The 26,078-nt window shown below is 42.7% G+C and overlaps 1 protein-coding gene across 1 annotated transcript in view; it reads right to left on the bottom strand.

Annotated features, from left to right (window-relative positions):
• The window catches only part of thsd4 (thrombospondin type 1 domain containing 4), a 48,168-nt gene that overhangs the window by 11,114 nt on the left and 10,976 nt on the right, over window positions 1-26,078 (bottom strand). The window lies entirely within an intron of this gene.

Here is a 26,078-nt window from a genome sequence, read left to right as displayed (position 1 = left end):
GTCACATTGATGGTAATAAATTACAGGAAACCTGGGCACAGTAAAAATAGATCCGTTAACATCAGCAGTCCATAAATTCACTCAAACCAGCAGTAAAAGCAGCTCACTGTGCAAACAGGTGGTCCTGCAGCTCAAACTGGCTGCACTGCGCTCACACACTCACACACACACACACACACAGCTGAACCGAGGTACGGCCAGAACAGACCACTTCTGACACACATTTGACAGAGCTTCGACAGCTTTCTGCGACTGTACAGCGGCCGCTCCGCAGGCTCTCACCTGGCTGCACGGTCAACTCCGATTGCTGCCGACTTACTGAGAATGTTACGCGGTTGGAAGATAAACACACTTCCCTCCAAGCTAATGTGTGCACTCGGAAACCAACGTGAATAAGAGTGGAGTCATTGCCTCACGGTTTTGTGCCTCAGCCAAAATCTCCAAAGCTACAGTTGACATTAATGTCTGAGGTCATATTATCGATGAAGTAAAGGCAGCAGAAGGAGAATTACAGGTAATTTCGACCTTCTGCATTTTACATTATGTACACTTAAGGCCTCTGTAGCTCATACTAACTTTCCACCATTTCCCTTCTCTATAGAAATATCGTTTCATGAGATTTTTGTGTGCTGGGCAGATGTTACATCTCTGGATGACAACAATGTGTTAATATTTGTTAGACATTTGAAGGCGTTCAGGTGTTCTGGAAATAATCACTTATTTGTGAGATCTGACTAGTTAGAGCAAACATGTATTTCTCTCTTGATTGAGATAATTCAAAGGGTTGCCATGACAATCAGGGACTCACTATAACCAGCCCTGCCTTTGACAGTGGCAAGCCGATAACCAATCATTTTTAACAATGAAGGAAAATCGATGAACTGAATTGACTGGTTGTTTGGTCTTGAACATTAAAACCAAGGCTCATCTTACAAGTTTTAAAACTACTGCAGGGGGAGCAGCCCATTAATCCTGAAGTGTTTTCATGCTGGTAGTTTACTTTGGGTGTTCTGTTGATATTTCTTCTCTATTGTTAATTTGTTTCTTTAAAGAAGTGCGAGCATTTAGACAATGGTTCATCTCTGAACTCGGCCCACGGCATGCAGAAGTACCAGTTACTGCAGTCAACAGTTTATTTTCATGAGCTTGTAACACAGCTGAGGTTTCTCTGTCTGCAGTTTCATCCGACACGTCCTGTCGAATTTTGATCTCTCCTAAAGTGATTTTTGTCTCGCCGTGACTCGGGAACATCCTACGTATGTGGCCTGCCCTCAGCTGGCTCTTCTCAATGATCAGAAATAACAGCTTTTTCTTTTTAACTTAGGTTCTCATGAGCTCTGTTACCACAATAAGAGTCTGTTAAAGCAGTTATGTTACCAGAACTTGTAATTTCAATACCTCTCTTCTCATTATTTATTAATAAATTGACAAGATGCTGAAAGTCTTTCACTTTGGTTAGAATTCTCCTGGAAGTGAATATGTGTGTAAAGTAACTCAAATACATTTGTGGAGCATTGTGTCAACAATATAGGGACAGATGGATGGCGAGACGTGTATCTGAAGACATAATGCCTCCAGCTTCTGGCTGTCACTCGCAGAAACAAAGTCATGTTAAATATAACTCCTTCAGCAAAGTGGAGCAGAGCCTGGCTGACGGGCTCGACGTGCGGCCGCACGGTGCCAAGGCAAATTAGAAAGACAAATGACAAAAACAAAATTACAAGATGTGGATAATAAGTCATGAAAACTGCGGTCATCTCCATGGATTTTGCAGCTCTACGGCAGTCATAAATCATCGGGAGCCCAGAACAAAAAAGAAAAATGGAGCAAAAGGTGTGCAGCAGAGGAATGAAGGAGAAAGAGAAGGTGGAGTGAGGAACAGAGCCGTTCAGGCGGGGTGAACTCAGGAGGCCAGTCGGGCTCTCCCACCCACAGAGGCTCACAGCGGTCCTGGCCAAAACGCCACCTGGGCCAAAATAAACACGACATGCCTCCTTCCACACAGGAAATAAGTGATGGGAGAGAAGAACAGCAAACCAAGAGCCCAGAAAAAAATAACTAAATAAAACTGCCAAAGGCTTTTGTGGCGAGCAAGGAATTAAGTTGCAGAGCAGCACATAGCTGGATGGGGGCGTTCTCAATGACCAAACATCATACTATAACACAGAAGCACAGCAGCGTTCCATGGTAGAAATATACAGATATACAAAGCTACTGTATAATCATAAAGAGATGGTATCTAAATACAGAAATAAAGGCCATTGATTAGCCACCGATTAGCAATGAATTAAAACTTTCTGCATTTTCAACATTAAATTCTTTAACCTGAATTCAAAGAGCTGCAGCAACAATGCAGCTTTTGCTTAAAAAAAGGGGAAGAAACGCATGTTCTTTTAATAGTTTAGATTAATATATATGGTGAGAAGTTATGAGCTGTAGTTTAGATGGAAACCTGTTGAAATCTCTAAGTAGTATAGGAGAACAGCTCCAGCGACAGTGATTCATTCACCTCCAGTCTGGATTGACAAGGAAAAATGCTGTAGCTGTTGATATTAAACTGGATTTTTACTTTGCCAATGCAAGTTGAGCCAAAGAGATTTTATGCTTAACAAAGCAGGATGTGTTGGAAAGCTGAATCACTTTTACTGTAAAACTGCTAAACTGTCAAAAACCAACTTTTTCAAAATGGTATGCCAGTACCAAACAGTCCCGTCTCCCTGAATAATCTTTCCAACGGCCCCGTTTCCCCTCCAGGCCGTCACAGACAGCGATAACCTTTACCATGAACCTTTCTGGTGTCGGAACACATGAACCTCACCAGGCTCTTCCCAACTGAACCCAAAGCAGAAACCCTCAGTGTGGCTGACGGACGAAGCTCCGGAGTCCTTTCTGGTTTCGTCACATTGAGACCACGTCATTGCTTCTGTAACCACCTCTCTGAGGGTGGCCCGCGGAGTCTGGTGAAGGCGATCGGCCTGCTTTTCACTGGAACATCAACAGAGTGTCGCAGAAGGCCAGCCTCATCTGGAAATCGTTAGACGTGTCAAAACGGAAGAGTCTTCTCCCAGTCCACTCTCCAACACTGAAAACACGACCACGGTGAAGTAAACCCTGATGGGATGTTCCCACACGACGCAGCCGGGTGAAGCTCATCCAGTTTTCGCTACAATATGAACTCGCACAGCTTAGCTTCAAGGCACTTGTCACTGGAGATTTTTTTCTGCCGGCAGAAAACACATGAAGACATGTAGAATTAGACACAGACGTGCTCGGAGGTGAGCCTTCTGATTGAAGTGCACGCGTGTCCTCAGCGGCCTGCAGACACTTCAAATCCCTCCAGCTTTTAATGTTTGAATACTGAGAACTAAGTGGGGCTGAGACCTTTGTGCCTGGACCCCGTGTCGCTGGAGTGATGGCCGCCGAGTGAACTGTGCACTGCAGGCTGAGGGGCTAAAAGTTAGGTTTAACCCCAAAGCAAATAATTATTACAACAACAACTACTTTGTGGGCTCATGAGAATTCGGATATTCGAAAAACTTACAGAAGAAGCCTCGACCGTTATTTTGCTGGACCTCTTGAACCTGAGACACGCCGACTTTCTTTACAGCACAGCGGCATTACGCCATTAGGCCGCTTATGGATGGCATTCTACTACATTCAGACAGATTTTTATTGAGCAAGGTGAGGTGAAAACCTAGTTCATTATCAGAAAATAAAATCTGTAGGAGTATATACTGATTCCACAAGGTACAATCTGCACTTCTGTACCCAGCTGAGCTCATTTCTGGGTTTACGTAGAACATTCTAGGTCAAATAGTTTCTTAACATTAAAATGCAAATGTATGTAAAGCTGCTTCTCGATGTTCAGGCTGTAATATCAAGTGAGTGTTTGAGTTGGATAGATTGCAGGTGATGTTTCAGAAGCCTTGTAGATTCAACACAAAACTCTGCTCATAATAAAAACTGAATAGCAAGTCGACCTTTAATTTCCTCAGAAAAGAAAAAAAAAGTACAAAACAAGTTCCTTCAGGCATTGATACAACACACTACCTTTAAATGTACCAGCCCAGTAACAAAGAGTTGTTTTCCTTCACGTACAATGCTATAATTTATTCTTTGTGTTTAAAGCCGGGCTGTTTTTAAACTTAGTAAAACTGACTAGTGTGCATGACTGAAAACTCACAGATCATCATGCAGGAAAATGTGTTGAAGGATTTTCAAGATGTTGGACACAATATGAAGTATCAATACAGCACTCTGGAAGCTTGTTGTTCATGAGAATCTGTTGATTCGAAATGTAATTTCACATGTCAAAAAATCTGGTTAGAATTTTGTGCTCCAAAGCAGGAATACAATCCGCATTTTTCACACAATTTATAATGCGTCTCCACATTCAATTTATGAGTGGTGGTCATTTTATGATGCTTAAAATGACTTACTGCAAACAACCGCACAGATTCCTGTTTAGCGTTTGAATAACTTACAATCAAACCACTGAGCTTCTAGTCTTTAATAAGTTCTTTTCACAGTTCTCTGGATCGCTCGTGCTGTTGTAGAAAATCGTTCCCAGCCACCGACTTCACTTTAATGAATGCAGCCGTGTTTCTTTTCTATGAATTAAACATTCGAGGCAGTGACTTTATGTGGTAAATAACACCAGGAGATGGAGTGGCAGGTATCACATAATTGTGTCTTTACCACTAAGCAAGTGTTAAGCTGCCAAGGTGCCACATTTCTTCCCGACAGCTCTGGCGTTAAGTTACAGCCGCCTTACAATAACAGAGCTTTTATCCACGTAGGAGGCCTGGATTGTTGCTCCACACAAGGAATGTAAATATGAATGAAAAGTTAACGCTCTCGTGATATCATACAACGGGGCTGCGTGCACTGTGCAGGCGTTCAGCTCCTCTCTGCTGCAGTAAATCAAGTTTGAAATGTGTGGAAAAACAAGCTGACCGGAGCACTGCAGCTCTGTCACAGCAGACCAGGGTTTGAATGTTTCTGTGCACGTGGCTCTTGTAGAGACTAAAACCTTTCGTTTGGTTTTTTCAGCCAGTGTTATGGTGTGTATTTGCAGTGTGTACACGGTATGATCATGCAGCGTGAGTTTTTGTTCCACCTGCCAGGAGCCTCAGTCAGCACCGCCACTGTATTTTAAATGTGACTGACTGGATATACAACAGATAATTCAACGCTGCTTTGCTTATATAACACTGTTAACACCACTGAGTCATTATGAGCGTCGGAAAGATTCTGGATTGTAAATGAGCCATTTTGAAAGCCAGTTGCAAGCAAGAAATGAATCATTTTCTAATGGCTGGATGGATTTTGTGGGTGAATGGAAGAGGGGGGAAACTGAAACGAGGCGAGTTCAATATCTTGCATGTAGTTGGATGTCTTCACGACATTGGTACCAATTTGAAATACACAACCTCTTATTTGACCTTTACACTCACTCGTTTTATTTCCAGTGTCAATCCAGGTTTGTTTCTTTCTTTTTTTTTTTTAACTTGAAAAATTTTCCAGGCCTGAGTTTCTGTTGAAAGGTCGGCCTGGAAGACTGACACGCAACTACAGGTCCAGAAGAGATCGGTACGAACTGACTGCAAGGACAGGAGGACTTTTTCTCTGACATACTGCTCAGGATTGATTGTCCATCATCAGATGCTGCCTTCATGTCTCTGAATTGGATTGCAGCAACTGTTAGAAAAAACAAAACAAAACAAAACAAAAACAGGAGTGATAAGTTCCTTCATGGGAGCCTCGACTGACAGGGGTTGAATGCATAAAAGATTAATGTGAAAACCCCCTGCATCCTTCCATTCACATCCATAATACACCAACTTCAATCATTTAACCACAAACAGTCCAGAGAGACACCTGGATGCGCCATCACGTACACGCTACACCACGCATCCCTTTGACTCCTTTTGATTTCCGTCCAAACTTGTTGTTCATCCGCTGCTTAACTGTACATCCGGTCATTCTTTTGTTTTGAAAAATGACAAGCTGACAACGTAAGCCCTGCTGATGTTCTGTTGCAAGAGAAGCCCTGTGTTCTGTTGGAATGAAGCGTTCTCCCTCGTTTTCATTTACATAATGTATATTTTTGGTAAAATACTTGAGTTTCAAAACAACTTTAAAATATCAAACTATTGCCTTCAATAATTAAAGACAATATTTGGATCAAGGATAAAAACCTTGTCTTATGCTGGGGTGGCCAAACATCTTTCGGAACCCATCTAAGTTTCACTTCCTGTTGTGTCTGATGATTTTATAAACTCATGTCTGATTTTCATTGCATTTAAAAGGATTTACGTTCATAATGGACAGGTGCTTTGCACAGAGTGCTACAGTAACTGGTTGCCTGTTTACAGTCAAGATTAAGTATGCTTGTTAGTTAATTATGACTACTCAGGCATAATTAAGCATGTTGGGTAACCTGTAATCTGTATTTTTCATAATAATGAGATATCACTGAATCTGCATAGACCTATTTTGAATATATTAAAATCATGAAGCATCTATGAGTTACCTTAAGTAATTTGGTATCTCAACTCTTGGTTCTGATGCTGCACAGTGACGGGTGTTCATGGATGTCAGACCTGCGTCACAGAGACCAAGATAACCATGACGGCCATCATTCTACACAGAATTGAGCAACAGGTACTGACTGGCAGTGGCGATGACTCAACGTGATGTGATGACCCAACAACATCCAGCTCTGCACCCAAACCACCATTTGGAGATTTCAAAGTAGGTCGAATATTGAACCACGTCTGCATTCTCAGACGACTTTCACATCAACCTTTTCCCCTGCACAGAAATGCAACTCAAACAAAGGCTCGATTCTTAGTTTGCTCCATTTCTGGAGTAAGCAGATTACATTCAGGATAACATTATTCTAACATATTGAAATATGTTGCAGGCCTCGTCACTTCTGATTTAGTGGCGGCTGACGTTGTGCACTCAAAAATCCACAGCTTTTGGGAAAGCAAGTCACAAACTGGAGTCAGCCAAAGTTGCAGTCTATGAGCCTTAAGCCCTCCACAGCTCTGACTGTAGCCGACATGGTTATGTGAAAACAGAGTCCATGTGATTGCTCTCCCTCTCTTGAGATAAAGTCGAACAATGAGGGACCACATGAGGTTTTCCCCTTGTGAAGTTTCCAGCACAGAATTTTCTGATGGTACGGTTTGAAACGATGCGTCTCCGGTCCTCGTACAGCCAAACTATGGAAGAAATTATAATGAAAAAAGAGAATGCTGTTTATAAAGAAAGATGTTTTCTTAGACTAGGGATGGTGCAATGGTTAAGAAACCCCCCCCCCCCCCCCCCCCAAAGTCTTAATCCACATAAATCCAGGCTGGATTCCCACCAGAACCTTCTAACCTGTGTCTTGGTTGTTTCCTGCTCAGCTTAAATACTGAGCACAAAATCCAAAACAAGAACCAGCGGGGTGAAAGACATACTGCTGCTCTCTTTTTCGAGCCATATTTCTCTGTCTTTAAACATACGGCAACAGCTCTACCTCTACAAACAAAAGAACAAATGAATTCCATAACAAAAAACGAGGATCTGTGACCCATTCATGTCAGCAGACACATGTCAGATTGTTATTATTGATTAAAAACTGGATTAGCTCATACTGCAAAGACACATTGAAGGATGGAAGCAGTGGTATTTGGAAACATTTATGAGTGCAAGGTTAAAGGAGGCTGTTAGGTGCACACATCGGGGATTTCTACGGCTCTTCACACATAGAGAGGTTGTAAAACGTTGGCAAATAGCCACTGAAGTGATCATGACCAGGTCAGCTGTTACACTCTGGCACATCTGGAAAGGCAATATAGAAATAAGTTGGCTTCCAGGCAGTGAAATACAGAGGCAACATCATCCCAGCAACAAAGAATTTACAGTGGAAGTAAGCTCAGGACGTGATGTTGTGTCTGGAAATGAAATTACACACATCCTCCAATGATCTCCGGCATGAGAAATCAGTAACGGGGTTTTTGATTTAATACAGTTTTCAGGTTAGTGTTAGTTCTTTTGGGGGGGGGGGGGGGGGGGGGGTTTGGTGTGATAATAAAGCCTCTCGTTTTTTACATTAAGCACACGAGGTGGTTGCCACGGTTACCAGCATCTGCCTCCCACATGCCGCGGATGCTGTGGAAAATTAGCCCGCTTTAATGAGCAGGAGCCAGCGACACTGTTCTGACTTCAGTCAGCACTTCAAACACATCTGTATGCGAGGAAGCGGCACGTCAGCCATCACATGTGACATTCCTTCATTAAACAGTGGCTGCGCCTGATTTACTGTCCTCTCTGCCTCCTGTTTGAAGTATACACTGTAAGCTGTAAGATCTGGAAGAAGTCCCAGCCTTTCAAGACAACGGGTCACATCAATGGTTCATCGGAACTTTTCGCAACGCTATTCTGGAGAAAATACATTAGTGTTTGTTTTGTTTTTACTTTTTGAGCTTTTGAAAGAGATTTAGGTTGTAAGATGATGCTTTAGTTGGGAAACAAATGTCATGTGACTACTGGATGGATGAATTAGAAAGTAAGCTGTGTGGCACCACAACTCCTACCAGTAACGCCTTACAGTTCCAATCATTGAAGTTCCTGTGAGCTCTTCCCTTTTGTCATATCTGAAACCAGCTGTGGAGCTGCTTTCTCTTTTTCCTGCTCCCTGTGGCAGCTTTCTTCTTCTGCAGCACCTGTGATGCATTTATGACCCTGGAAAATCATGATCTTGACTTTATAAGACCTGTCTGCATGTTAGTAGTTTATCTCAGCTTTTTATGTTGTTACTGCTTCTTCTTGCTTTTATTTGTTCATCAATTCATTTCTTTGCATAACAGCTGTTGAGTTGTGCATGACAGCTAAAACGTATCTCTCTGTCGAGAGCACCCGTGGAATAAAATAAATGTGCGTCATCATTGGATTTCATGCCGACTGATGCAGCTTCAGCAGAGTGCGTGAATCAGTCAACCGCCCAGCCAATGTGTCAAAGCAACGCTACAGTGATACAGCTATACACCGGGTTCGGTACTTTCTCCAGCGTGTATATAATTTCCATTAACTGGTAAAACAATCCCAGTCATTTTGTAACAGATCCTTTAGATCTTGTTGACACACTTCTGCAGTATCCTGCTGTCTTATTAATGAGTGACTGGAGGATGGATCGTTGGGGTTTGGGTGCTCTCTGGTCTTTTCCCATTAGAGATTTACTGCACATGTTCCACCTGGAAGGAGGCCCAAAGCTCGACCCAGGACCCACTGGAGGACCAGCGCTCCCTCTCTCTCACTTGGTCTGGGAATAGTTTAGATTCTCCAAGAAGAGCCTTGGAAGGTTACAGGTTGCTGCAGTGAGTGTGTGGGTTTCTTTACTCTCCATATGCCAACACAGCGTGGACTCAGTGGGGAAAGGAGACGGATGGACAGACGGTCAGTTTTGTATGGATTTACATAAACCAAAAACTGATCCAACTAATCTTACCGACTTGACGATAAATCACCAACTTGATGAAAGTCTTTTGTCCAGACCGAGTAGATTGTGGTGGTAGTGTTTTACCACGGTATCGTGTGTGTGTCCTTCAAGCCCAAACAGTATTTAAGACTCCTTTAACAAGAGTCTCCTCTGAACCTAGCATGACCTTAAGCAACATGTGAGTGCTTCTGTTTCCACACAGGTTTTTAAATTATGCTGTCGTACTCCAGACCACAGACGGAGATAGTTTGTTGTGATTTTTTTTTTTTTGCTAAAATCACATTCAAGTGGCTTTAAATAGTAAGATGAGAAGATTTGGAAATCAACCATAGCATTTAATCTTAATTAAGGATCAGACATAGCTGACCAGGAATTAAAGACCTGCCTTCCTGCCTGAAGTCTTAAAAAGATCAAATTTTACCACTAATACAACCAAGAGATTGAAGTTAATGACAAGTAGTCAAAGGCATCGCTTAATTTCTCATTACCTCAAGGAAAAAAAAAACAAAAAACTGCTGCACTGGTTCAACAAAAAGTGAAGAAATCAGGTTGTGCAAATATAAACTTACATGTCTGGATTTAGAAGCAAACTTTGAGGAACCAAAGAAATGGGAGAACATGTAACTTAAAATCAGAACAAAATCTTTGTGCTGTATCAACCACTGTACCACACCGGTAAAACTGTGCCATTTGTTTAGAAATGCATTTCAGAGGGGATGAAGTGTTTGTTCGATGTCGGAAAGCATCGCCTCACTAATTCATAGTCAGTGTGTATATCTGCTGTGACTGCACATATAGCATTATAACCGATTCAAATCTGTCAAACAAATGATGCAAACATACTGTGGTCCAGTTTTAAACTCACCACACAAGACGTGATATCATCACTGTCTCAAAGCTCCGAGGCTTATTCCTTCTCTCCTTTCCCTTTGGATTTCACTGCTGGCTTTGGTGGAATGGAAACACCGAGCAGGAAACTCAATGTGGTTAGTAACCACAGATACAAACCCGAGTCCTGGTGTTTTTGACTGTAATCGCCCAGTCCTCTGCTCTCCACAACACAACATTTGTTGAAAATCAATAGCAGCATGTGTTAAACCAAAACAGGAACGCAGCAGGGATCATTGAGGGTAACACAATAGTTGAAGACAAAGCAAGTGGCAGTTGTGGTCCAGTGTAAGTGTCCTCATAGAAAAAGTCTGTAAGCAAGTTCTCAAATCTTATTACAGCTTTCCCATAGCCACAAAATTGAAATCAGGAGTTCCACACAATGTTTTGAAGGCTGAAAAGCATTGGTAGCTTTGCGAGTTGTGAAGACAGAGTAGGCATTAGTTGCAAGACCTTTGATCCCCCCCAGTAAAGAGAGGCCTCATCCACGCCACAGACTGCCCTCACAGCCCGGGGCAGAGGGCACAGCGTCTTTGCTAAAGGATCCCACGCTTGTAAAAAACTCAGAAATAGCGCCGAGAGCGATGAATCTACAGCTATTAAAAGGCCGAGGGTTTCTCCTGACATCACTGCTCTCATTTGGACGGACCGTTTTAGGAACAGGATGACAGCACAGTTTCTACCGAGCCCCGGCAGGACGGAGTCAACAGGTTCGATTTCTACCGGGAACATCCATAAAGAGAAGTCAACAGTTAACAGGAACTGTGTTTCTGTGCATGTTTATCGATGGGTGCCAACGCAATGACAAAACCAATCTAGCCTTAAACAAGAGTTAAGGGATCGAAGAGAAAAAAAAATTAAGTTAAAAAAAAAAAACTTTCCCCCTTTACATTTGCACAGATCATTTCCCATTAAAAAAAAAAGGGATTCTTATTTCTAAGTTTGTAATTATGTCATTAAGCAGCTGATTTTACAATGAAGAAAAACTGGATGAAAACAGTCACCCAGCATTTATCTACAACACCGTACGGTTCCAGTGAGACACAGAAAATAACCCTCTCATGGTTCAACAGCAGGAGTGTGAGGAAAACACACAAACACACACATGCATGTAAGCACCAAACACACACACGCAGGCACAAACCGCGTGGCACAGACGTCATGTTGTGTCTCAGCCAATCAGACCGGCTTGTCAACAACGTCCAGCACCTGAAGCTGGCTCTTCATCTCGCTGTGATCCTGAAGTCACCATTCCTCGTGCATATCTGTCATGTAGCTGGCTTGGCCAGGTGTCCAAAGGTCACTTCCAGAATGTTCCTCCTGTTTGAGGCCTCCATGCTGTTGTGACGCAGAGCTGCGAATAATACTGGGAAGTGAACATGGAGCTATTTCTACACCGACTGAATCCTGACCTGACTCGGTGGGTACGTGTACAGCTGTGGTAATAGTGGACGAGGGAAATGTTGACCTGGATCATCATCAAAATATCACTGTAATGCACGCAGAACTGTCAACAGAAACATAAACCATCTCTGAAGAGCAAGCTCAGCTAAATCAAACATTCAGGGATGAAGAACATCTCTTGTGGTTTGTACTTTCTAAGACATTCGCTGCCGTTTAAAAGGACATTATTTGTCTATTATTTGTTGTCGGTAAACCAACTGGTATTACATTTATTCCTGGACTGAAAATACACAAAACTTTGCTTTAAAATTCAAAATTTGATTTTGCACACAATACAATAAATCACAAATGGATGGATAGTACCTATTTAAACTAATTGCTGGACAGCAGTAGCTTGAAAATTTTGTCAAGAAAATATATTCAAAGATGGGACATTCAAACATAACTCTGTGTGTGTGTGTGTGTGTGTGTGTGTGTGTGTGTGTGGGGGGGGGGGGGGGGGGGGGGGGGTTCTGAAGGTACTCCAATTTTGTCCCACATTACAAAAACATGGATCTGAGCCTAGTGTTTGACTCTAAATTGCCTATGGTTGTGAATATGAGTGTGTCATTGCCGGTGTGTGTCTTGTGATGAACTACAAGTCTTCTATAGTCACAGAGAGTCTGCTAAAATCTCCAGAGACCCCAGGCTGAGGAAATCTATAAATTATATATAATTTATAGATATAGAGTAACGTCTGTAAATACTCCAAGAACCTTAACAAAAAATACAAACAGGACTGTATACATTGGTAAAGTGCCCAACTTTACTCCATCAGTTTTTTTTTCTGCCAGCAGAGCAGGTGTCCAATTTATATTTGGTATTTGACACATTGAAATGTGTGCCATTTAAGTTAAAAGTCCTATAAAACTGGCATGGACATCTTCATTAAGATCTTGGCTCTTGATAAACCTCTGAAGTCTGACACCAGCCACATTAATCACTCACCGATGCAATGGATCTAAAACCGGCCGAGGAGAACTGGAAGCTAATTCAAGGTCCCGGTCGATTCTTAATAGAGCTACGAGTACATCTTTATAGAAACGGGACAGGCCTGACTCACTGAGTCTTCCTCTAGGAGGGAAACCCAATCCCACAAGCAGCCACTGAATGTGGTGTGGAAAAATAAACAGCCTCGACAGCAAGCAGGGCTACAGTAAAAAAGCAGCCGTACAGTAAATCCCACACTCAGCGAACGGACTGCAGCATCACAGGGCTGCTCTGACAGGCCAAGTTCTGGGGTGACGCTGCCCAGCGCCGCTTGCAGCCACCAGAAGCCAGATACAGAGGAGCGTCAGGCTCTGCAAACTTACAACACCACAATCAAATCAGCTTTAATCACCAGGTTCTATAAATGGGATCGAATTTCTCTAACGCATGCGGCAAAATATCGAAAACTGCCAAGACGTCTTGGTAAACGGACAGAAGAGCCACGGGCAGAGCATCATGCAATGCAACTGCTACAGTCAGGAGATCAGAACATGGATGAGCCCCCCCCCCCCCGGACCTGGCAGAGGTGAAGCGGGTCCTACCTGCGAGCGGGGCTTCCCCTGCACACGCACGTGGAGGCAGACGAGCAGCAGAAGAGCCAGTCCTGACAGCATTCTCACATGTGGCCAGAGAAGTGTACAACCAGTTGTCACTCAGGCATCCACCGAGGGAGGGGGGCAAGGAAGGGGAAAAAAAATGTAAGGGGTCCGGAGGCAGCCCACTCTCTGCAGCCTCTGCAGCTCTGAGAATGCCAAATAGAAGCCTCTCACTCCAGGACTGATCTCTATGAGCGCTCCTTGTAAACTGAGCTGGGGGAGGTGCAGTTGGGGGAGGATGGGGGGAGAACCGAGTTTTTTTAGAGTAAGGGGTAGAAAATGAATCGGAGGGAGAGAGGGGAGTGCTGCAGCTACTGCAGACTGGAAATCACAGAGGAAGTGTGACAAAGTGACAAAAACTTGAGTCAGAACTGAATTATTGCTGAGATAAAACAAATTCACGAGCATTCACTGTTCAAATTCTGCCAACTCAACGCCAAGAAGCTGTCCTGAATAAGCAGATGAGCACCTTCAGCCTTGTTTCTAGGGCCATAAAATATGCGGGAAATATTTCCATATGAAAAACATTTTTCTGGTCACAATCAATAGGATTCTTTTACCCAAAATTCAAAGCAGAACTGCTGCTGCCAGAGAGAACTGACTCATCATATGGCTTTTTCTATTATTTACGCAACATTTAATCCCAATTTCCCGGGACAGAGTGATATAAAGAGTACACTCTTCATCCCCATATCTGACAGCTGGCTTTTTCATTATATTTTGAAGAAATGCAGAGTATGTTGGGGACACTGCGGCTGGACCTGCTTCACGAACACAGGCCTGGAAAATAAAAGTCTATTCAGCTGTCCCCTTTAACAGGTCACTGAAGCTTCCGGGCATCTTCCTGCCAAAACTGGGATTCGAGCCCTCGCTCTCAAGGGCGAGACTGAACACAGGCCTTAAACAAGGAGGACAGCATTGCAAATGTTTTTCTTTTTAAGACACTCGATAGTTGTTCGTGGAAAATCACAGAATAAGACTGAACAGGGATTCAATCCGAATCGAAAATGTTTTATAAATATGAAACAGATGCATTAAGTTGTAGCACTTGGCTCATCAATAGCGTAACTTTATCAGTGATGAAGCATTCAGCTGGATCATGTTATAATTTGCACACACAGAAAATTCTCACTGCTGCAGTCCAAACAAAAACTAAAGCAACACGCTGCTATAAAATCGATATCTGGTTTGAGTTAGAGTCTTCCTTGAAACATTACAATCTACTGTGATCTATAGTTCTCCCAAAAAAAACTGTAACTTCAGCAATGCACTTGACTAAATGCATTATGTGGGAGATATGAGTAAAAGTACTGGCAGAGATGTGCGGTGCAAAGTTTTTCACACTACGATTGGGTTGATTAAAGTTTGAACATTATGAGTTGATCGTTTCACTTCATGTTTAGACTGTTCTGTTCTAATGAACCTGCAAAACCAGCACAATGTCCCCAAAGTTCTTTTTAAATTGGACTTTCTTCTCTGCTCAGAACACAGCAGATCTCAGCAGATGAAAAAAACTATTTAATGTTTAAAATTTACTACCTACTCAGCAGGCCGCTCGTTTTCCCAAAGAAGACTTTTTGAAGATTCTGCTCTGAATCAGAGATGTGGATTCAATTTGTAAAATGATGAAAGGTTTACAACTTGCTCAGTTTTACGATGTTACAATATCAGAACTATACTATAACTGCATTCATACAAATGCAGCACAACGCATTTATCAATACCGGTGATGTCAAACATCAGGCCCGTGGGTCAAAACCGGCCCATCTAAACACCAAGAAAATTAGAAAAATCTGAAAGAAAACATTGATTTTCAAACATATTTCTTGAGAGTAGCGGACTCGACAACACGGACCCGAGCTGAGACATCAGTGATGCTGCTGTTAGAGAGTTACATCAATTATCATTGGGAAGTTTGTAGGGTATTTCACTGCATTTCAAGACACAAAGTTTCATTAAAATGGGCTTCATGTTGAGACTGAAGCCCTTTTCCATAGTAATTGTTTGGTTTGGTGAAAATAGACATATCAATTCATGTATATACTCCACGACACAGCAACAACCACAACAAACTTTAAACATTAAATTTAAAGGTGATATGACTAATTCAAATTGGACTTTATGCGGCTCCTGAAGTAAAATGTGTTTGACACCCCTGATCTATAGAACCTAAACTTAAGTGTTTCCTTTATTGATCTTTTCTTCTTAAGCCTGCATGTAAATGCATCATTTTTTAGTGTCCATAGTTATTTATAATTGTTGCTTATATTTGCAATTTCATATTTATTGGAGGGTTATTAGAAATATGTTTTAATTGTAAAGTGATTATTGTGTGCTGCATGTCTCGGTTTCGGGTTATAAGGGTGACGTAAGTGCTGTTCACTTCCGGTTTGGACTGCTGTTTCTCTGTTGGCGGCGACACGGTGTTGAATTACCTCGCCATTTGGCTCAAAAGGATTACGTTTTCCGTCAAGAAACACGAAGCAGGATCCGGTGATGATATCCCTTCGTTGTAGGCATGCAGCCAACGAGGTATTTTATTGTATTGTTTTTGTTTGTGATCTGTTTGTATACGGCGAGTTGAAATGCCAATTGTATTGTTTGCTTCTAGTTTTCACGGTTGTAATGGAGTTCGTCAAACTTCATTAAATCAGTTCGAAGACCACTTGTGTTTTGTCGTGCCTGGAGGGATCCACACTGCAACTTGTCAAAGAGGGCAGAAGTCTGTAGAAAGATGCTCATTTTGATGAGGAGACTCCCTTCACCTTTGTCCAAAGTAAAATCATGAGATGCCATCAAGCATCGGACCTCAGACTTATTTGTGCGCTTCACATGTTATTAGCTGAGCCAAACACACTGAGAAAAATACTCAGTAAGTTACACTCCCACCCTGGCATTTCCCTGGATCCTGTGGGAACCATTTTCCTGAGCAAGCAAAAGCACTGGGTGCAAAGGAGAGCCCAGAGAAACGAGTAACTGCACACCTGCAACCGCAGCAGAAACACGAGCACACACCCTATGAAGCAGTGTGAGCTGCACGCACAACAATCTGTCCTGTGAAACACAGCTGCAGCAAGCAGGAGGAAACTGGCTCATCGCTCATGATGACCGAGCACACGTCGTCACCCGCTCTCATGTATACACATCTCATAGCACTCAGAGGTCGGGTTGGGCCAGGCCGACTCTCCTAGTGCACCCCAAGGTCTTTTTTTCCGTCTTTAAGCAGGTCAGTCCAGGAGAAACGCTCTTCTCTGCAGCCCACACACGCCAGAGGTGGACCCTGCAGCAGGTGGGCTCAATGAAACCGCACACAATCGGGGTCTGCCTGACAGCAGCTGCATGGAGGACAGTCTTCACTCACAATCAAAATTCCTCATTCTTATCCAGCTTGTGTAAACCTTCACATTTCCCACTGACTTGATCAAAGTTACCTAAAAAAGAAGAAACTATGAAGTGAAAACGCAAGAATTTTTTTTTTTTTTTGTTATCTGGGATACATATTAGTCAGCAGGGCCAAGCATGGAGGTCCCATGATTGTTCCCTTCAAGCAATGGGTTTGACTAAAGAAGGCAGGAGCGCTGCGGAGGAGATGGCTTAATGAAGAAAGCAGGCTGAGAGGGGATGGAGGCAGGGAGCGGCAAGGCGTGATGCAAGGGAGCCCTTTCAGGTTGTGGTTCATCTGAAGATCAATAGACTCCACTAGTACGACAGTGAAATAGTCACGAAGCACCTCACATCAGCACACATGGTGCTGCTGAACATTTCAGCCTCAGGTAGCGGAGGTCAGTCAGTCCACACAATCTGTCTGGATCCACCTTCATGGCCCTGAATGGCGCTCGTTCATTATTTTCCACTGCTTCAGGCTCATACTGGATATTTACTGTCGTCTAAGTTAGGTAGCATCCATGCATACAGCATGACAGTAACATGACAAATATAATGCAGTGCTAAATAGAGTGACAAAATGTTCTAGATGGATGTAGTGGTTAATTTCAATCTTAAATCTTAAGTGATGTGTCAGTATGGCAGCCTACTTAAAAACAACCGATGCCCCTCACATTTTAATAGAGTCAACAGTAAACAAGATTCCTGCTACAAAGTTTTATGAAGGGAATAAGTATATTGGATATACTTTTCACAGGTTTGGTAGGGTTGTCTTTTTGACTGACTTATGAATTTTCCCCATCTTACAAAATAAAAACTTTAATTTTTATGTAATGCAATAAAATACAAACGCATTCATTTACAAATAACATGAACCTGAATTAATTCAAGTGAAGTGTTTTGGATAAAATTACATCATAACAAAACATAACAAAATGTCCAGGGTCTTGAATTTTTTTTTTTGTAGAATTGACGAGTATAAAAGCTTTTTCCAGGAAGGCTTGTTGCAAAACAGAAATGATAAGCTCCTGTATTAACATTCACTGGTGAAGTCAAAATTAGTATTGCACATTTATACTGTAGAGAAACCAGCCCGGAATAGATAAACACTTTGTTTGAATAAAAGCAGCAGATGTGTGTTATGTGTTCTAGTCCATCTATTTAATCTGCACAGCATACCAAATAATATCACAATATCAAATATGCATATCTATATGCATATGCAAAAGTTCATATCACATGGTGTTCATGTTCTGCATGTCAACATATGGATTGGCTAAATTCTGTTAACTTTTTTTTTTTTTTTTTTTTTTTTTACATTTTTCCTGGTGGAAACAAACATCACAAGTACAGAAATTAAGTAAAGGAAAAAATAAAGTCAACAACTGGTCTGCTTCTGAGATGCTGTTCATTGAAAGAGCAAATACACATGTGATTTAAAAAAAAACAAAAACAAGATGCTTCTGGTTAAAGTTTGGCCCAAGAAGAGACAGAGCACAAATTTGGAAATACAAATCCCCAAACACAAAGGCATCAACTCATATCACGCAGCCCGTCAAACGTAAAATGCTTGCCACAAACACACCAGACATGTTTCCCCACATTAAGAAGTCGTGATCCAAGTCATGCCACCGAGGAGAGAAGAAAAACTAATGTGAAAGGAACATTTCAAAGACTATAACAACTTGGAAGTTTCAACAATAAACCCACTTTTAAGGCCTGAAAGATTCATTAACAGCTTTCATTATAACTTTGTTTTTCCGCTATCTGACAGGTCAATGCTCCTTTAACCGTCATCCAAATATATTTCAGCTGTGTGCTAAAATATAAACCCATGATAAGTAGTGCTTTTAGTGTTTAATGGCTTTATACACCTGCTGGAGCTGTTTTGCTAATACAGCCATTACGTTCAACCAGATAACAGTCTGATTTACAACAGGGTTCGACCCTGAGCAGCAGGAAATGGCTGACCTACTTGTCTCACTCACACACACTCATTAGAAATAGAAAAGTTCATTCACAAAGGGAATTTTACAACTGATGACAAATATTGTATGACTTACAGTCTCAAGATAAAACATCGCCTGCGCCATGTTTCCTATCTGCCTCTAAGATGAACCCCTCCTCCGCTCATTCTTACTCCTGATGCATGAGCTGACCACACATCGAGAGCCGCACACCGCATTCCAAACGAACTGATGAGGCCTAAAATGAGCTCAACTGTCTTTTCAATCGACAGCCACCCAGACAGCAGAGTATCTCCGTCGACGGCCGTCCGTTCTGGGGGAGACCGGTGTCTGTCTGGTAGACCCTCCCGAATCTGTACAGGGGACTCCTCAAACCAAAACACAAAGCCAAGGCCTGTTGTACGTTACACACCTGCTCGTCTCCACTGAAATCTATGATCTTCCCATCAATCCCACACAAGCGGCGTCTGTATCTCAGTCTGTATCTCGGATTACACGCCGACTCATAATCCCTTTGATACGACAATTGAGATAGACTTTCACAATTAAAACCCAATTAGAGGTCTACATTTCACTGGATCCAGCAGAAGCAGAGCTAAAAAGAGTCACATGTGTATCAGTGTAGTAATACAGATGAGTCCGTGTAGTATTCAAGGAGACTGACCTTTAAGCAGTCCAACCTTGAATGTTTCCTTTTTTGGAATGCTTTGCTGGAAGCTTCTTACATCTGTGCATCACGTAGGGAAGATATTTTAAGAGGAACAGTGCGCGGAACTGTCTGTGCAGAGACTTTTTATACATTTCTGCTGACGGCATCATTGGATGGTGCCGGTTCAGCTGTTGTTTGGCTGAGCCGCCAGAATACGATTAGGAAGTGGAAGTTCAAACACTCCTGCTCTTCCGGTGGTCTTGCAGTTGTGTGTGGGGCGCCTAATATAACCCAGACAATGAAGCAGTCAGTGACCATGACTTCCTGATCTTTACAATCACATTTCTGTGTGCTAAAATACAGACCGCTCTCTAAAGTTACAACACAAAGCACAGCTGAGGTTTACTGAAATGCCTTTAATATACGTTACATTTTATGGAAAAGGCATCATCATTATGTTCCCCTTTTTTATTTAAGTCCGCACTTCACTCTGTACTAAAAAGTGTCATGAAAAGCACCAAAAACAATATAGAGAGTATGAGTCACTCTGGATGTTTGTGTCAATGTGAGCTTAAAAAATAGAATAAATAAGGACAGGTGCTGAAACACTCGTGTTTTACATTTCATCAAGGAGATGTGTATGCTCTATTTGGTTTAGATTCCTCATATCTGAAATGTCTGGTAAATCCTTCTGTACTGTCTACAATTGTAGAATCTGTTAAACTAAAGGTTTTATCATTTAAATTTAGATTTAAGTACACTAAAAGACAAGGCAAAGCTGTTATTACTTCAGTAAGGTACATTTCTCCAATGCATAGAAAAGGTCTTCCACTAACTGCTAGATTTAAGCAGGTTGAGGTACAGATCCGCTTCCACAGGTCAACAAAAATCAACACTGCCTCCGTTACTGCATCTCCACAATTGTTAAGAGTCGGGTTTCAAATCCAGGATGCACAGAGAGTTTTGATCTGTGACTTTACTGCTATGGATGTTAGTGCAAGTCTTGTTTTATTTTGCACAGGCCATCATTACTGAATTGCGTTGTCTCATATTTTCTCAAATAACTGAAGAGTCCAGAGTGTTGGAGCAGAATTGTGAAGCACCGTCCAAAACGACACTGAGAAATGACTGCATTGAACTTAGCCTAGTGAAGACGCAGCTGTCATTCATAAAAAAAGAAAAGAAACCTGAGTGAACAGAAACAGCCACATTGGGAGAAGGGCATCAACCGTTTCACCCCAAAAAGCACTTTGCTCGCTCATATCTTAAAACAGGCTCTGTGCACAGGGTTAACCCCTCCCCGGCCTCTTGAAGGCTTTATGAGCTGCAGCAGAGGTGTGGGGGAGCAGAACAAGTGGAACCCGGAGCGCAGGAGTCTGCTGGAGGTGTGCAGGTCATGCAGAGCCAGCAGAGGCTGACATGGGCCACCAGGAGCTGGGGGGGGGGGGGGGGGGGGGGGGGGGGAGTATGGCCCATCAGGGTCCAGGAAGCCCAGGCCAAACGAAGCCATCAATCTGTCATCTCCTTCAAAACCTCACATCCATTTGTCTGAACAGTCGTCTGACTGGAATTCCTATACCCAAGCCCCCCCGACAGGTGACAAGTGCCCCAGCAAGTGTGTCTTTGCTCGGTTCAGTCCTCCTCTGAACCCGACCTCCTGCCCCGGGAAGAACGAAGAGCGGCGCGGGTTAACGTCTCCATTCGGGCATCAGCTTGGCATTGTGCAAAAAGCGCTTCTCTAAACCAGATTTTGGCCACATAGTGAAGCCTTGCATCTACTTTGACTTAAAATTCCACAGGAGGAGAAATGTCTTGAGGACGAGATAAAGTTTCAGGTCTGTTTATTCGAGAGACTGACTATAAAGACATCTCTCTTGAGGAAACACGCATATCTGTTACTGTAAAGCCCGCCGACCGAAGAGGAGCTCTGCCGACGTGAGCCCACAGCCATCTGCGGCGGGTAATGACGGGGAACACCCTGTGAGGTGCAGCTGGGGCTTGTCGTGACAGAGATGGGATTAAGGTATCTCTACCGGTCTGTGCCAGGCAGGCTGTATATCAGAGCACTCATCCCCCTTTTAACAAGTCTGCCCGTCCGCCACAGCGGGGAATGCATAAAACAGATGCAGCTGTCAGACGGGAGAAGCGAGGAGTGGCCTCGGCTGCTGTTTGATGAGTTTGGGCCTGAGCGGCGCTCTGGGTGCTGGGAAGCATGCCAGTCACAGGAGGAAGGCTGCGGCGGAGAACCTCAGCCATGCATCAGGTCGGACCCGCCATCATTCAACCTGTCATCTTCATTAGGACAGAATAATGAGTCGCAGTCCGCAGTGAGGGCTGTCAGGGAAATGTTACGGCGCTTATCAGCGCTGATTAATCCCGCAGTCTGAATTAAAACATTTCCAAGGCTCCTGCAAGATCTGGCTCATTTCTCTTCCACACAGATCAGCGAGATCCAAGCTCCAGCCATCATAACAGGGATTTCCTGTTATTTCATCACGGCCTGCACCACACTGCGCTCAGCGGCGGGGCAGAAGACAAACTCACCAGCAGCTATGTGATTTTCTAACGGATTGGTTTTTACCCTCAGCTGGATCCACCACCACCACCAGAGAAGTGTGTGGTCAGCGATCGCCCTTTCAAAACACACACACACACACACACACACACACACTTCTCAGATGCAATTCCTTAGAATTAAAGGGGTGGAGAGAGGTCACAGCTGAATGGCGTTGCCACCATAAAGGGATCTTTATCTCGGGGTTCTTCTCACATGATGAGCCACATTAAAGGGAGCTTCAGTGTCTCTGAAGCTCCCGTCTTTCAGACCCCGTCACTCCTCCACCGGAACCGTCTGATGTGCTCAGTGCTGTCACCTTTCAAACAGGAAATGGACCCAACAGAGAACAGAATCAACAAAATACAAAGCAGTCAAAAAATTCATCACTTACATCCTGAAAACTGTCAGGAGGGTCAGCACTGAATTTGTTTTGAACAACATAGAATGAAATGGTATGAACATCCTGTCTTTTCTGATCAATCAACAGTTTTGCGTCTCTGTGCAGAAAGGAATGGAATATAGATGATTTTTCCAGATTGCCTTCAAGTAACGTCCTGAAATTTTGAACAGATGGTCACAAGTGTTCCAATTCACATTCTTAAAGTTATCATTCTTCCCTCCTGTGGTTAATGTAATTTAGACTTCCCAAACGCTGTTAAAAAAAAAATAAAAAAAAATAGTGGTACAACTCAAGAAAGGTCCATAACTCGCACAGGAGTGGACTCAGCATCCAACACAGAAAACATACATCCAGAAGGCTTTTGGGAACTTCAAATTTAACTTAAAAAAAGTACAAGTCCTTTGAAGCTTTGATCATATTTGAGACTTCTAGAATTCATAATACAAGTTTCTTCCCCTCATACGAGCAGCTGCTCGTGTTTTGAGCTTCTGGGAATATATATACGACAGTACCAGGGAGATGTAAAGACAGGCTCGGACCTGTTTGATTGCAAAGGCCTGAATAATTGGTGAGACATCGGTGTCGGATGTAAATCACACACATCAAGAGAACCTGGGACAGCTCCAGGTTGGAGTATTCCTGCCACACTTCTCAGCGCCTCAGGAGCTGTTTATAGGAGGGAGATACAGTAAATAAGAGACTGATGAATAATTCAAAACTGTGTCTCCCAACAGTGGTTTTTACATTCCAGTTTTAAATTCCAGAAAATACCCAGCTGCTTAGCTAACAGTTTACATTTAGATGAAAGCACAGGACTCGCAGTAGGAACTGTCAAAAACACAACTTCAACTGTAAAAATGAGAGCAGGCTGAAAGCTCAGGCACTAACAGCACAAAATGAACTGATCATGTGAAAATAGGGATGAAACACGTCGAATTGAACAGCAGAACCATGACTAGTAGAATATCCAAGTCTTTTTAAAAACTGACGTATTATGAACATTAAAACCGAGACGGACTGTCAAGGTTGAAATTAGTTCAAATGACTCAGAAGTGCATTGATCTCGTTCTGTTTATGGGAGTCTACATATTTCTATAAGTCCTTAAAGAACTTAATGGTTTAAAAAATATGAACAATCTCCCCAACTCTGCAAAACACAATCAAAAAATGCCTGGGGTGACGCTCGTCCTGACACTATATTTAAAAGAATAAACTTAACGGTCAAAGTCAGAAGACTTCCTATATAAAGCCAGTTTACAGACATACACGAGTTAAAATTTGAATCAAAATGTTTTTACATTTGATCAAACAAAATCTCTGCTGAACGTTCACAACAAAGGAAGTGAAACACAAAATAGGTTTTTCATCCAAGTTTCTGGACTTTCTGTATTCAGTCATTCATGATTTCAGCCACTATTGGAAGTTCCAAAGGACCCTCTGTATTCACTCACCCCAGGTTTATGTGTGTAACGTACATTTCCTGCATTTGAAATCATCTTTCTTGATGTTCTCTATAGAATGACTGTATGAACTGAAGTCATATTTTTTTCCATAGACAGGAAAAAAAAGTATACTGTGCAATCAAAATAAGAAACATGGCTTTTTATCCACAGACCAAATCAAACAGTGAACATCACCACGCTACCAGCAGGCTTTAAAGACTAGAAGATAGCAACTGATGCCTGAGTCTCGCAAAATCTAAGTAATATAGATCCATATTTTGTGGACTTATACAGGAAAACTATACAACTACCTCAATATTAAGATATATTTTTCTCCTTTGTTGCACTGAATATTTCTTTCAAAGCTTGCATTTTCGGTCTAGCCGAAGTAATTGTTTTTACTTGACTGGGAAAATACACCGCTTAGAGCTTATGTACAGTCTGTCATGTCAACCCAATAAAGTGCAGCTGCACACGTCACAAAGGTGAACAAGACACACACACACACACACACACACACACACACACACACACACACACACACACACACACACACACACACACACACACACACACACACACACACACACACACACACACACACACACACACACACACACACACACACACACACACACACACACACACAGAGTCTTTCACATTTAGTAACATGTTATGAAACATGTTGTAAAACACAATCTGGTACGTGCTTGTAAAGCGAGACGCAGTTGTAACATTGACTCAAACGGCTCCAATTTCCTGCCAGCATGCTCACACCCAGACTGAGTGATACTGCCATCACTCCAGATACGAGAGTGTCATCGACCAAGCAGAGGAGACTGAACCGACATTAAACCACGAGGGCCACATCCAAACCGTGCAGTAGCCGACTGCCCCAGAAGCCTGATGGTTAACCACTGACGAAGCTGTAAGTTCTCCATTCAATTATGTTTTAAGTTGAGTTCTACTGTGTAAACCTTAATATCTAAACTATTTCTGAAAGGCCTTCATTTTAACTGCTGGTGTACATCTTCCTTAGATATAATGTGCTGTATATAGAGCTTAAAACAGGAGCAGCCGTTTCTGTTGGATGCACCAATTGAACCAAGGACACTTGTGTCACGTCTGCTGGGATGTTCTCGGACATCTGGTGAACCCTGGTGAACGCTTCCAGACATGAACTGCAGTAGCAGAGCAAACACAGTTTGAACCAAACCTGCCGAGTGTGAACGCAGTTTGAAGCGCAGCGATCAACCTCCAGGCAGCCTTCGGTCAAACGCTGACGTGAGCAGGATTCCTTATCGAGATGAGGAATATCAAGCATTTCTGTGAATTCAAGTCTGAAGAACACTCACACCAACAGACTGGTTTTAATGCTGTATGATTAGCGAGATCCAGTCATTTATTTGCAATTATCCATTGTTTTTCAAAATTCAGATTGGGGCACAAACAACTGCTGCTGACCTGACATAGGTGTCCTCTGCCATCAGTCTATTATCCACATGTGTGCCATTTTCCATTAAAAAGGTGTTTAATACTTCAAACTCAAACACGTGATTTTTACTGGGTTTTACAACAAAAGTGGTTCAAATCTATTTGAATGGTAAATGATATGCTTCTTCATACAACCCGATGTTATTTACCTGTATTATTAATGTTTTAGATAACACTTCGGTGTGTGTAGCCCACAGAGCATGATGGGATGAAACTTCCCCTACGACGGGCTGGATTTACCACCTCTGTGGTTCCAGCATCCTCCTGAGCTTCAACACTGACCGACAGGCTAGAAATTATTTACAGAGCATTTTCCCCCTTCATGATGCCTTTTCTGTGAATGAACACTTCTGGACAAGTTGGAAAAATTGTGATTATGCAAATTGGCAGTTTCCATGAACAAACCCACCCACGCACCGGTAAAAACCCAATAGAGGAAAAAACTGAGAAAAATTGTAGTTTGAGGCTCATAACTCCAGTAGGATGAAGACCTCCAGGCCTGCTTCTCTGATGAAGCTGTGAAGTAAAGACATTAATGAGCATATTTAATTTCTTTTAAAACCTCGTGGTCTGTCGCAGAGAGGCTTCTGATGCTGCGAAGTGCCATGTTAATTCAAGCAGAGTCCAGCGAAGCAGCTGACCGTCAGCTGACCCAGACAGGCACCGGACATGACTGACACTTCAAACAGCTCCTCGGAGCAGGCAAGTCCTCTTTCTTCCTCTGGTTCCCGTTTTTTGCTACTGATGAATGGCTGTGCTGCGCCCTCCTTCAAAC

This window comes from Salarias fasciatus, chromosome 1 (genome assembly GCF_902148845.1).
Source record: "Salarias fasciatus chromosome 1, fSalaFa1.1, whole genome shotgun sequence".
NCBI lineage: Eukaryota > Metazoa > Chordata > Actinopteri > Blenniiformes > Blenniidae > Salarias > Salarias fasciatus.
The sequence above is the reverse complement of the archived record's forward strand: the minus strand, read 5'-3'. Positions and strand labels throughout refer to the sequence as shown.